The sequence below is a fragment of the Zeugodacus cucurbitae genome, chromosome 5 (assembly GCF_028554725.1).
Source record: "Zeugodacus cucurbitae isolate PBARC_wt_2022May chromosome 5, idZeuCucr1.2, whole genome shotgun sequence".
Lineage (NCBI taxonomy): Eukaryota > Metazoa > Arthropoda > Insecta > Diptera > Tephritidae > Zeugodacus > Zeugodacus cucurbitae.
The window spans coordinates 45,033,836-45,046,127 of record NC_071670.1 but is presented as its reverse complement, the minus strand read 5'-3'; the positions used below and the strand labels follow the sequence as shown (position 1 = coordinate 45,046,127).

At 35.6% G+C, this 12,292-nt stretch overlaps 1 protein-coding gene across 11 annotated transcripts in view; it reads right to left on the bottom strand.

The window, feature by feature from the left end:
- The window catches only part of Nrg (neuroglian), a 113,095-nt gene that overhangs the window by 84,171 nt on the left and 16,632 nt on the right, over positions 1 to 12,292 (bottom strand). The window lies entirely within an intron of this gene.

Below are 12,292 nucleotides of genomic sequence, written 5' to 3'. Positions count from 1 at the left end.
TTCTAAAGGTTATGTGATTTCACTAACGAAATCTCTTCCAGAATACCGTAATGTGAAGCCCCCAAATGATGAAGTCGTTGTCTTGATAATGCAGAACAATCATACAAAAGATGCTCTATTATTTCTCTGGTACCTTGCTCTTGACATTTCCTGCAGTCTTCACGATCTATCAGCCACATCTTGTAGTGAGTATGCCAACCATGTTCCTACATGTCCTTCTATCGAGCGCCAGTAGAAATATCGTTACCTCTGACCTACCGCTTTATACCGGTTTTGCATTCCGGTAGATTCTTCCAGCCTTTTGCTAACAAAGAGTGCTAAATCTACCGAAGCCAAATACATTCCAGTATATTTCAATATAAGAAAAAATAATTTTCCACGAAAAATCAGTTAATCACATAAACAAACATCGCTTAGGCCACAGCACAGCTGTCGATAATCGTTTGATAATCCATTCAGCACACAATTAACGCTAGTTAAACAGTTAAAGAGGAATCCAAATGCTGTTTTGGCAAGCGGAGAGCATATGTGCCTCGAAGTGCGTGTAATGGCTTACCCCTGTGGTGGCATTAAAGAGAACCACAAATTAAATTTACACCATTAAATGTGCAAGAAAAATGAGTATTGATTAAATTAAGCACGTGTGGACAGTAGAGCGAAAAATAGTGCAAAAGGGGCTGGCTTCGAGATTGACCAAACAGCAGGAGTTGCCACACAACGCAGTGTTTACGTAGAACAAGCTGAAGCGTAGAGATCAAGGCGCTGATATTTTGGTCCCTACCCTAATCAGGCAGTCGTTTGACAGCAACAAAGTCACGGTAGGGCGCCTGGGACACGAGCAGATACCACTCATACAGAATGAGTGGCGCTTATAAATATTTAAGTTTTTTCTTTACTTTTTAATGAACACAGGATGTTTTTAAATCAATTATTTGGATTCGTAACATAGCAACCCTTAACTTAAAAAAAAATTTAAACATGGAAATCGATACAGTGATTTAAGTTGTTGGTGATCTTTGGTGGCTCTTAAGCAACTGGGGTGGCTGAATGAATATAAACATACATACACTCAGTGCACTCGAATTATTAATTGCGAGTATGAAGCGTTCAAAAGCACATATTGCTTGGCAAACGCTGTAAACTACCCGCGCATGCGCGCCAAACGCCAGCTGACGCCCGATCAGCATAAGGGTTGATTTTGCTTTATGACTGCGAGCCACGGAAGTGGGGCATAATGCACATTTCGTATGTATAAACATAAGTATAATGAAATATTTGAGTGTGTAAAATTAAGCGCAGTGTCCGTCATGCTGCAACGAGTCAGTAGACAGGCACCCACCAGCAATTTAGGTGAGTAAGCGCCTATAAACAGCACATATACTTTTCCGAAAATAAGGTAATATTTATGTATGTAGGTACCACTCGAGTGTTATATCATGCTTTTACTTGCTAATTTATGTTAATTAATTAACGGACAACTGGACAGGCGTGCGATAAAGCGAAAATTTTGTGTGCCTGCTGCCATTGTTACCTCATCAGACATGACTCGTAAGAGTATTTCCAGCGAAATTAGTACACTTAAAAGTAAGTGCGTGTAAAATAAAAAGCTTGTCAGCAGTCAGCTGGCTTACATACACCTTTGGGACTGTGTCACTTTTACCTTCGATACTAGCAAGGTTCTAATAGTCATTTTGGACACAGTATGACTAAAGGTTTATCAGCATGAATATTGGATTTTTGAAAAAATGTCCCAAATGATCTAAAATGTTAATTTTATCTAAGTATTTATGCACGGCAGTTCGGTAATTTTACGGAGTGGCATGGCAATGTAAGTATGCCGAGAACAAATTTGGCTAAGTAGAGGTTAGTTCTACTACATAATCCAGAAAGAGTATCTGATACTCTGGATTCCGAAATGAAATCGAGCTCTTCACCAGTGTTAAGTGAGTGGCGTGGCACTGTTGGGTATGCCGGTGTCATGTCTGTATAAGTAGTGTGTAGATCTACTACATAATCTAGAAAACAATTACGAGAGAGTCACTTTGGATACTGGAATGAAGTTGAGCCAACGAAAAAAGAAACAGCGGTATGTATGAGGGAAAGGATATTAAAACTGGTGAATGGATCAGTGGCAGACTGTAATTTTCTCGAATAAATCCAAGCTTAATAGAGGAGTGTTAAATCCAAGTTTAAATGAAGAGTTTGGCGTGGCCTTTGAACAGTCTTCATTTCGACCCGATCAAAAATCTGTGGGCGATTATAAAAATCAGTTCATTATGGCACTCCGGCACATAGTAGAATTGTGTAATACAAAACGGATATTGTAGCAAAAAAAGATTTGTTTACAGTATAATGAATGATTAAACAAAAGTGTTGAAATTCGAAACAAGTCTTGAGTGATTTTCTTTTAACATTGTGCTTACAGTAATATAGCTCGTGCCACTACTGTATGAAAAAGAACAAAAAGTAGCAAGAAAAAAAGAAAATAATAAAATAATAAAAATGCTTTATAGCATAGTTTACCACTACCACTCCACACTTTTAACCTCAAAAGTCTGATTTTCGGTTCCATTCACTGATTTTTTCATACCCACGAATAATTTAATTCCCCCAATTGTATGTGTGTGGGTGTATGTAAACCCGTTGAAAGCATTACTTTGTTTTTATACGTTGTCAGTGTTATTGTTTTTCCAGCGTCTTTGTTTACTTGGCCGGCTGGCAGCAGAGTATCACCCGATTTTGCATTTTGCATGCATGCATATGTTGCATGCAACACCGCACCACACAACGAGCAAATAAAACCTGAACGTTTCATTTGATTCGCAGCACTAAAGTAAATAAATAATATACGTATATTTGGGAAAGCAAAATTCCATATCAGCAAATTTTCGTATCACACCGCTCTTTAGAGGCACACAAATTGCTGGGAATTTGATTACAGCCGCACATTCATGAATTTAATGCACACACACACAAATAAAGTACGAATATATTTCATGCATTGTGGTCCCATTGCAGCACCAACAACAACAAAAGCCAAAGGAACTGCAGGAGTGCAGTGGTAGTCACCACGCAGGAGGGTAGCATGCAGCCAGCTGGTGCCGGTAAACAACACACCACCCTGAGTAAGTATTATTACCTACTGTTATTCGGCAGCAAGCTGCTGAAATGCAATGAAAATTTAAACTTCCGTGATTTGTGCGCAGCCAGGAATGCATTCACCTTTTCATTGCCGCTGCAGCTCCTGCCTAATTACAAATGAAAAGTAGGGGAGCGCAAATGCCATTCAACATGCTGACAGTTACCTACTCTCAAATAAGTCATATCCTCTACCAGTAATCAACGTTAATAATGAGAAATATCTAAAGGATATTGAAAAGCGAAGAATTATTTGAGGTGAATGCCCAGCTGGGCACCAAATAGCAGATGTTCTCTTCACTGTTTAGATATCAAAGAAATAGAAAAGGGCTCAAAAGGATGTGTGAGCATAATAATGCTAATAAATTGTGATATTGATATACAATATGTATTTATGGTGGAAAATAATAAATGTTTGCAATTAGTATAGATCCATTTGGAACAGAGGACGTTGAAAACATTTTATATATGAAATAAATTATTTTGAAGGATATCAAATCAATATTGCAATTAGACGAACCGAAAAAAAAAAATTTTATTTAATTTAAATTTAATTAATAAAATTAAACGATATTTCGTTTGACGTTGTTTCGAAATTTTGGTCTTGGAATCATAAAAATATGCTGTTACTTGCTGGTTCTTCATAGTTGTAAAATGGAACTTCCCGTGCCTCATTTAATGCATTGAGAACAGTTTTTCTATTAAGTATAAATATATTTGAAGTGCTTCCAAATGCCATATATGTTATTTGGGATTTTGGTTTAATTATTTTTCTTGAATACTAAAAACAATGATTCCTGATTTATGTTTCAAAGATATTTAATAGAACATCATCATTCCTTAACAGTACGAAACCAAAAAATAGAAATTTTCTAACAACTAGAATCATCAATAATGAACTCTATATTGTTAGATTTTTAAAACTATTTGTTAGCAATATTTTCACTAAGTTCGCTACAAAAGTTTAGGATATCAATGAAATTCTTAATTCCTGTGAAAGTACATTCGATGTCATTATGTATGGGATTTGATTTCGTTTGCATGACCACCACGGGCACGCTTGCAGACGCTGAACCCAAGTTTCGACGGTTTTCAAGCATAAATCGGGCGATACCGTTGCAAATTCACTTTCGATATTCGTTCAAAGTTTATCAATCATCGCTGGCTTGTTGTCATAGACCATAGACTTGACGTAGCCCCACAGGTAATAGTCTAATGGCGTCAAATCGCACGACCGAAGCCGTCGGCTTATAAGCCGCACCAAATCGTAATTTTTTCGGCATGCAATGGTGACTCATGGAGTACGTATGGATTGCTGCTTGTCCAATAACGCATATTTTGTTTACTCAGGAAACCTAGAAACATTTTGTATTGTGCCTGTGGATTCAAATTTTTCCACTAGACGCTCAATAGTTGTTCTGACAGAGCGATTAAGACGACCATAAATCGGACGTAGCGCTCTTGAAGTTGAGGCCACTGACTCCGAATTTCGGTAGTAAATTTTAACAATTTCGACTCGTTGTTGGATCGTATATCTTTACATGATGAAATGGCAAACCTTACTGAACAGAAATGTCAAAATAGCGGGAAAATATGGCGTCGTTTGTTGTCCTTATCGATCTAATTTTGTAGCGTCGCTTTTCAAAAAAACCATTAGATAGATTTCTATTTCAAAATGTGCTATATAGAGCCGCACATATTTGTTTATAAAATAAACTCACGATATTATATTAATTAATATAAATTCTGGAACTATCAATTGGATACAGATACGCTTAATGAAAAAGTCTTAATCAATAGAAACAGCCATTCTTTATCCACAGTGAACGCAATAAAATTGTACAAAACAAACGTTATATTAATTAACAGTTTATAATCGTGTTCAATTAAGTGAACAAATTGAATTAGCGTCGAATTTTATTTACACAGTTTAATAAATATGAAATTGGTTATGTGGAAACTACATGCAGTAAAAATGTATGATCATAATAATATACAACTCAGATAACAAGTTTTTTTGAACTTCATTAGCTTCACTTAACTTGCATTTTCCCCGGCAGCGATGCATTTTCCAACGCGTTTGTGCTGTGTGAATGAGTGTTTAATTACAATTAGTGCTGTTAATTATGGCAAATGCACTTCAAATATGCGTAGGATTTTATGATTTTCTCAACGCAACGCATAATTTATCACTTCATGACTGCATAACTGAACAGTATGAATGCATGACTTGACTAGGAGCTCGTGTATACGCCTACAAATGTTGTTTTTTACATAAATCTACATGTATGCATATGAAATGCTCATTCAATGACAGTATGCATTTGTAATATTCTACTCTTATTAAACAGCAAATTGAATTATTTATTGTACATAGGGAGTGCAATGAACCCTGGATTAATTATTTCACTAGATATTGAAGTCGAGATGTAACAAAGCTTGTATGGAAGACAGCTTAACATGTGGTGACACAAATGTATTACCTTATATTGTAATAAAAATAGGGGGATTTACAAATACAAAATTTTATAAGCTCGAGACTATTTGAATCCGTGGAAACGTCCGCCATATTAGATTTGCTTATTTGAATTTTGAAAAATCAACACCGGATTCGTAATCCGTGACCCCGAAAGACTTCGAGTAGCGAGTTTCAAGCCTATCCGATGAATTTTTTAAAACAATATCCGCCATATTCGATTTTTCGAGTTATGTCAAAACCCTGAACTGATGGGGTTAAATGGACCTCGGATTCGGATTCAGTGATCCCAAAAACATACGCACACATAGTAAGACCCCCATGTCAGAATCATTTTTTTTTTTGAGTGGCTATAGAACCAATATAACCTAAGAAATACTGGTCAAATTCTTTGCTGAGTGAATCGTTAGGAAAAACTTCTTTGAAGAACTAAACTCACTTTCTAAAATAAAAATAAAAGTCAATGATTTCTTGGTGTGATCCAAACTCTACTACGGACTCTATAAAAGTGACTTAAATGAATCACTGGCCTAGAATAATGAACCACTTATACTCTCAGTGTAGTTTTCTGCCTTCATTGCTGACTTCCAAAAAAAAAAAACTTTCCGTATTGAAACTTCTGCATTTGCTCGGAGCACAATATGTTTCTAGCTTTTCATTAAGTAGTTACACTTAACTAGTACTTAACACATATTTGAAGGGAACCACAACAAAAGTGATTACATCTATTTCGTAATCCAAAGTTTGCCACACCCAGCCTAGCATTTATAACTTGGAAATTCGTTAAGACGATTTTCTAACGCCATTCGCAGGGGTTGAAGGCACAAAAATCAGTGTCAAAAGTCAGATTTGTACAAGTATAAGCTATTTTACGACTTAACGCTTTTGTCTCAGACAAATCAAGTACAACCTACACGCAGTTGTCAACACCTACCGACAAAAGCTATAAATAGCAACACCCTGCCACCCGCACACGGTGCGCTTAAGCGCTCGAGATTGACTAATTTAGAAAAAAGGTATGAAAACCAAGCAACAGAGAGGGTGTTTTATGACAGTCTGGGAGTGGGAGGACAGCGGCGTCGAAATGGGTAATGAGTGTATTACTACTACCGGTAGCACACTTCGAAATCTCAATCGCTTTTGTCCCACTCAGCGGGTAGTCTCAATGACAATTTTGCGGTTTCTTAAACTGAGTCGAGTCGCCTGTGCGTTGCTAGGCAGTCGGTGTCATTACGGCAATTGCACGTGTAGTCAGGCAGTTATTCAAAAGTACACCCGTATTAGAATAGAAAAGCCGAATTAAGATTCATTTTCTTGATGGCGTTGGTACGGCTGTTCGGCTGGTGTGTTGGGGTGCTGGGCGCCCGGTGTATAATGAATGCGAATGTTGAAATTAACTTGTAAAGTAAGTAGGTTTTATTTTCCGCTTTTGATTTTTTCCAACCCCACACACATATGTACATACAATTATCTGAAGAAAGGAAGAATGAAAGAGGAGGGTAGTGTGGTAGGCAAACCGAAATTATACGACTATTCATGAAATTGCAGGAGTAAATGCTCTTGTTTTCGGCTTTTGCTGTCGATTTGATGGGACGAGTGTGGCGGTGGGTGTGTGGGTGGTCGGTTGATTCGATGCGCACGGCGTGATTGAAGCGACACGTCGCTTGCCACCAATTTGTAATCTGTAAAGTGTAATTGTTATTGCTTTACCCATGCAATCCCCTCAATCGGCACGCTGAAAGGGGCGTTGTGGAAACCATCAGTTGGTTTCCCGATTTTGTTTTTGCTGACGTTTGCCTATTTTCCGGCATTGCTTGTTGCAATCATTGGTAATTTTAATGGATTTTTGTCTGCGGCAGCAACAGGAAAATAAATGTAAACAGGCAACGGATGGTTCAGCGGATGGCTGGATGCCTCGATATATGAAAAAAACATATGTATGGAATGGATGAAGAGTGAATCAATGTGCTGTGCTGGCTATCGTCACGTTACATCACCGGAAAACATTTTTTCGTAAACAGCCTGTTGGCTGTTGACTGTGCTGGCTAATGGCTTTGTTAATTAAGTGCATAAAACATATTGATTGGCTCTATATGCACGAGACAGATTGTCAGACTTTTGTAAATTTAATCAAATTCGAAATTTATGAGTATTGTATCAAAAAGGTTGTGATTTTCGCGATTCACACTTTATAAGTTGATGTGAAAAATAAAAAAAATATTCAATGATACAAATAATAACGGGTTTTTGGATATCATCATTCAGCTCAGCTTGTGATTCGACCGATAAATTGAAAGAATAAAGCTATGAATAAGTTCGCCATCCAACGCATACGGCCCACAGCGACTATAATTTCTTTACAGACTGAACTGACTCACTGGATGACAAATTTCACTCAAATTAGGAGGATCAGATGTCTCAAAGTCAATGTCAGGCTTAAGGGGGGGGCTCAAAAAAATGTATCATAAATTGCTTTCTTAACTTTCTTTGTTTTAAAGATACATCAGTTAGAAAAAGGAGCTGTCCGAAGCACACAGTTGGAAACTTTTGAAACCGTTTTTCTCGAAACTGCTTTTTTTCAAACTTTCCTCAAGCGTCTCTCAAAAACGGCTTGACCGAAGGACTTGAAATTTGTTGTGCGTACTCAGAACATGTAAATGCACGTCAGCTTACAGATTAAAATGCCGCTAATTTTTTTGTTTCCGATAAGCCAATCAGCCGGAATTTTAGAGGATGAGAGATGTCCCGCACAATATTTTTAGCTTAAAATTTATATTTATACTTTCGAAATATATATTAATAAATGATAATAAACTTAAGGCTCTATCTATATACTGGTCGCAGAAAAATAATTCTAAAAAAATTCCCTAAAAAACAGGCCGTGACATAGGATGGACCCCTTAAGATCTTAAAGATTCACACAGTTGAACCAGTATGGAAACGTAATAATATTACATATAAAGTATATGAAAATATTTACGATTATGATTTTATAGAAATGTATCAAGTGTTAAGATCCCATACCGAATTGCACCAAAGTAAGTACATACCTGAAATAGAAAAGGAAAACAAAATTATTTTTTTAATAATATGAAAATATATAATTTCAACAATTTAAAAAATAATTTTTAACTAGTATGTAATACCAAAAATTTACAAAAATCAATAAATCAATCTGTAACGGAATTCCGTTAGCATTTTGCAAACAATAACTTTTTAAGCACTTTTTTGCGCTTTTATGCCGCCAGCCAACTCAGAGACAATATATGTATATATGTAAACACAACGCCCAAAAGAAACACTGAAGTAGTCTACTCGAGATAAGAGTGTGTTCGCAACAATGAACCGGCGAGACGCGCTGCACATCGAGTCCTTGTACAAAATGACGAAATTCAAATGCCACGAAAGACTTGTTACGCCGAACAATATACACTTGGACACAACAATGCGGACACACGTGGCAGAAACACACACCCCACATGCCATATATACCATCCATATGGATCACTCAAGGCCAATAACAATTGTGGGCTTGAATTTAATTTTTGCGATAAAGCAAATTACAATGCAGCAAACGGTAGATTGGCGAGAGAAAAAAGAACCTGTTGTAAAGTACCATAAGTGAATTGCTGCTGCAGCTGATGATGATGCCGCTGTTGCCGGCGCTGCAACGCAGGTCAAGGCTAACACGCTGCAACAAGCGACTAACACGAGCATGTACGAAGGATAATTGAATGCAAACAAAGCGGAAAATTGCCTACAAGGACATGCTGTCGTACCATGAGGTCGCTTTCGGAAGAAGAGTGTGAAACGAAATTTTGAAATGAGAGATTGTTTTATTAAAACGTGGAAATCTTGAAAAATGCTTTAACGTGAATTGCTATAATTAAACGGTGTTAAGCATTTCATTTCTTATTTAAATTATTGTAATAAGAAGTAAGGAAAGGCTAAGTTCGGATGTAACCGAACATTTATCTACTTATTGATATACTTTATAATAAAATAACACAATTTGACCCAATTCGGCATAAAATCCAATAGCATTACGAAAATCATCATATATAGTATATGAGGGCTGATATAATTCCTAAACCGATTTCACACATTTTGCGAACCAAAGTACACTATTTCTAAGACTATTCGCTCAGTTAATTTGGCTGCTAGTCATTTGTACTACATTAACCGATTTATAAGTTATAAAGCCAGTCCACCATATTTTTGAAAAACCTATAATTAGTTATATGGGAGCTTGTGGAATTTATGACCCGATTTTAACCATTTTTGGTACAGAGACACACTATTAGAAGAAAAAGATTCCCTCTGGAATAATTTAAAATATCTGAGAGATTTACCGATATTTTCGGTGAAAAATTACCCTTAGGGAGTGAGTTCTTCATGTTCAAAATCCGGGAACATAAAAATTATAGTCTGATTTCGAAATTTTTTTCACAAGTGATCCAACTTACCAAATACAGAATTTGGTTCATCTTCATCGGTTTCTTATGTATACATTATAAAGTGAAGGAATCAGTTGGAATTCAAAATTGAGTTATATGGGAAGTAGGCGTAGTTGTGAACCGATTTCGTTCATATTCCTTCCGTGTCATCAGGGTGTTTAAAAAAATAGTATATACTCAATTTCATTGAAATGCTCGAGTAGTTTCTGAGATATGGTTTTTGATCCATAAGTGGGCGACGTCACTTCCTTTTTTTATTTAAAAAAAAATATGAGTGCAACCAGGAGAGATCTGACGGCATTTTTTTCATAATTTTATTTTTTTTTTATATTTTCTTTAAAGGACTTTTTGTTATATAAGTTTACGATCTTACTTCATATTAAGTCTATATATATTTTCATACAACCTGATTTTCTCGCATTTTACTCTCACTTTTACATTACCACTCAGTGACATGACTAATTAATTGCAGCCATTTGCTGTCATTTCATACTTGATTGCCAATGTGATTTATGCTTGTTTACAGAAAAGTTTTCTTTATTTGGCGTGCAATGCACTGACCATTGAATGGTATTGTGCAAGGTGCCAGTGATGCCGACAGCAAGCTAAACATTTTATAAATGGTCATGCCACACCAATTAAAAGGCGTATTGTGACACCTTACTACTTACTAGGACTGAATGAATGAATGCTTTGATTAACTATTTGTGATATTAACATTTTGTTATATTTTTTTCAAAATAATTTTAGAGGAATTCAATGAAAGGTTATTGCGCCTGGCAACTTGTTTGACACATAAGAATTGGCGGCGATTGAATTTTGAAGTTTAAGAAGTTGAGCTTCGCTTAGTCATCGCAGCGTGCTCGTACCGTTATAATCCAATATTATTTCTACGATTTACTAAGATTATTAATTTCAATTGCGCTTTTGTACACTTAAAATGCAATCGAAGGTGCGCCAGTCTGTTTGTCGACTGCAACGAGTCGTTTTTATCAACATTTTTGCGATTTTGTTGTTGTGTGCAATTCCCATAATTTTTACCAATTCAAGCGATTACTGTGTATGGGAAAAGTCTAGCGACACAAAGGCAAGCAACTGCAGCCATTTTTCTTGACTACAACAAAAATATATATTCTCTTGCTATGCTTCACTAATTTTCACGTTTTCAAGTAAAATAATAATCAGCCAAGCAAAGTAGGCAGTAAGCAGGTCTCGAAATAAATGACTCCTTTGCTTTGTAAATTGTAAAATTAAAAAATTCCTTTTGCTATCGCTGCTGAGGCGTATTAAGCAAAAGAACGCATTTTGCGGTTACGCTTCGCTAGTTCCATATGCAATAGCTATATGCGTGTGACTGTGTGTGTGTGAAAGATTGCAGAATTTGAGGTGAAGCACAGTGAAGTTTCCAAGTCTTTTGTAAAAAAAAATATATTATATGCAACAGTAACAATACTTTTTGTGACTAATTGCAAAAGAAGCTGATGTCATAATAAGCTTTTCGAGTCAACATAGCTTAGAAGTACATTAGTTATGACAATATAAATAAATAAAAATAATAATAATAATGGTTAAAAATAAATTATGAAATAATGAAATAAGCGCGTTAGCAAAAATACATAACCACAAATTGGTGAAGTGAACTAATACACATATATGCATGTAAATACTTGAGAAAATATATGATTTCAGGCATTTCAAGGCTAAATTATAATATGTATTTTTATTAATATTAATTTTATTATGGACAAGTACGCACATTCCAATATCGTTCTTTAATGAAAATAATAACAATAAAAATTAATCTAAAAGTAGAGATTATTGCAATATGTATGTACCTACATAATATCTATCAAGTTCAAAGAGGAAATAAATTAAAATGAGAAAATAGTCAGAAAATACATAGAAAAAATATTTCGTATTTACTGTCGATATCTTTAGTATTGAAATATTTAATTGTATATAATATATTACATAAAAGTTGAACCATTAATAACAGAAGTCTAGTGACAACACATTTTTGAAAGAATACGTCACTCCTTTATTTTCAGAAATTGTTTTTCAACAAAATGTCTATCACCGCTAAGTCTAGACAAAGTATTTTTTCTAAAAAAATGTATATTGAAAAAACAAATTCCAGAAGATTTACTGTAAAAGAATGTTTTGGCAAGTTTAGAACAACTTAGACAAAGGCGATAGCAGAACGATAAAAATTAAAAAAAAA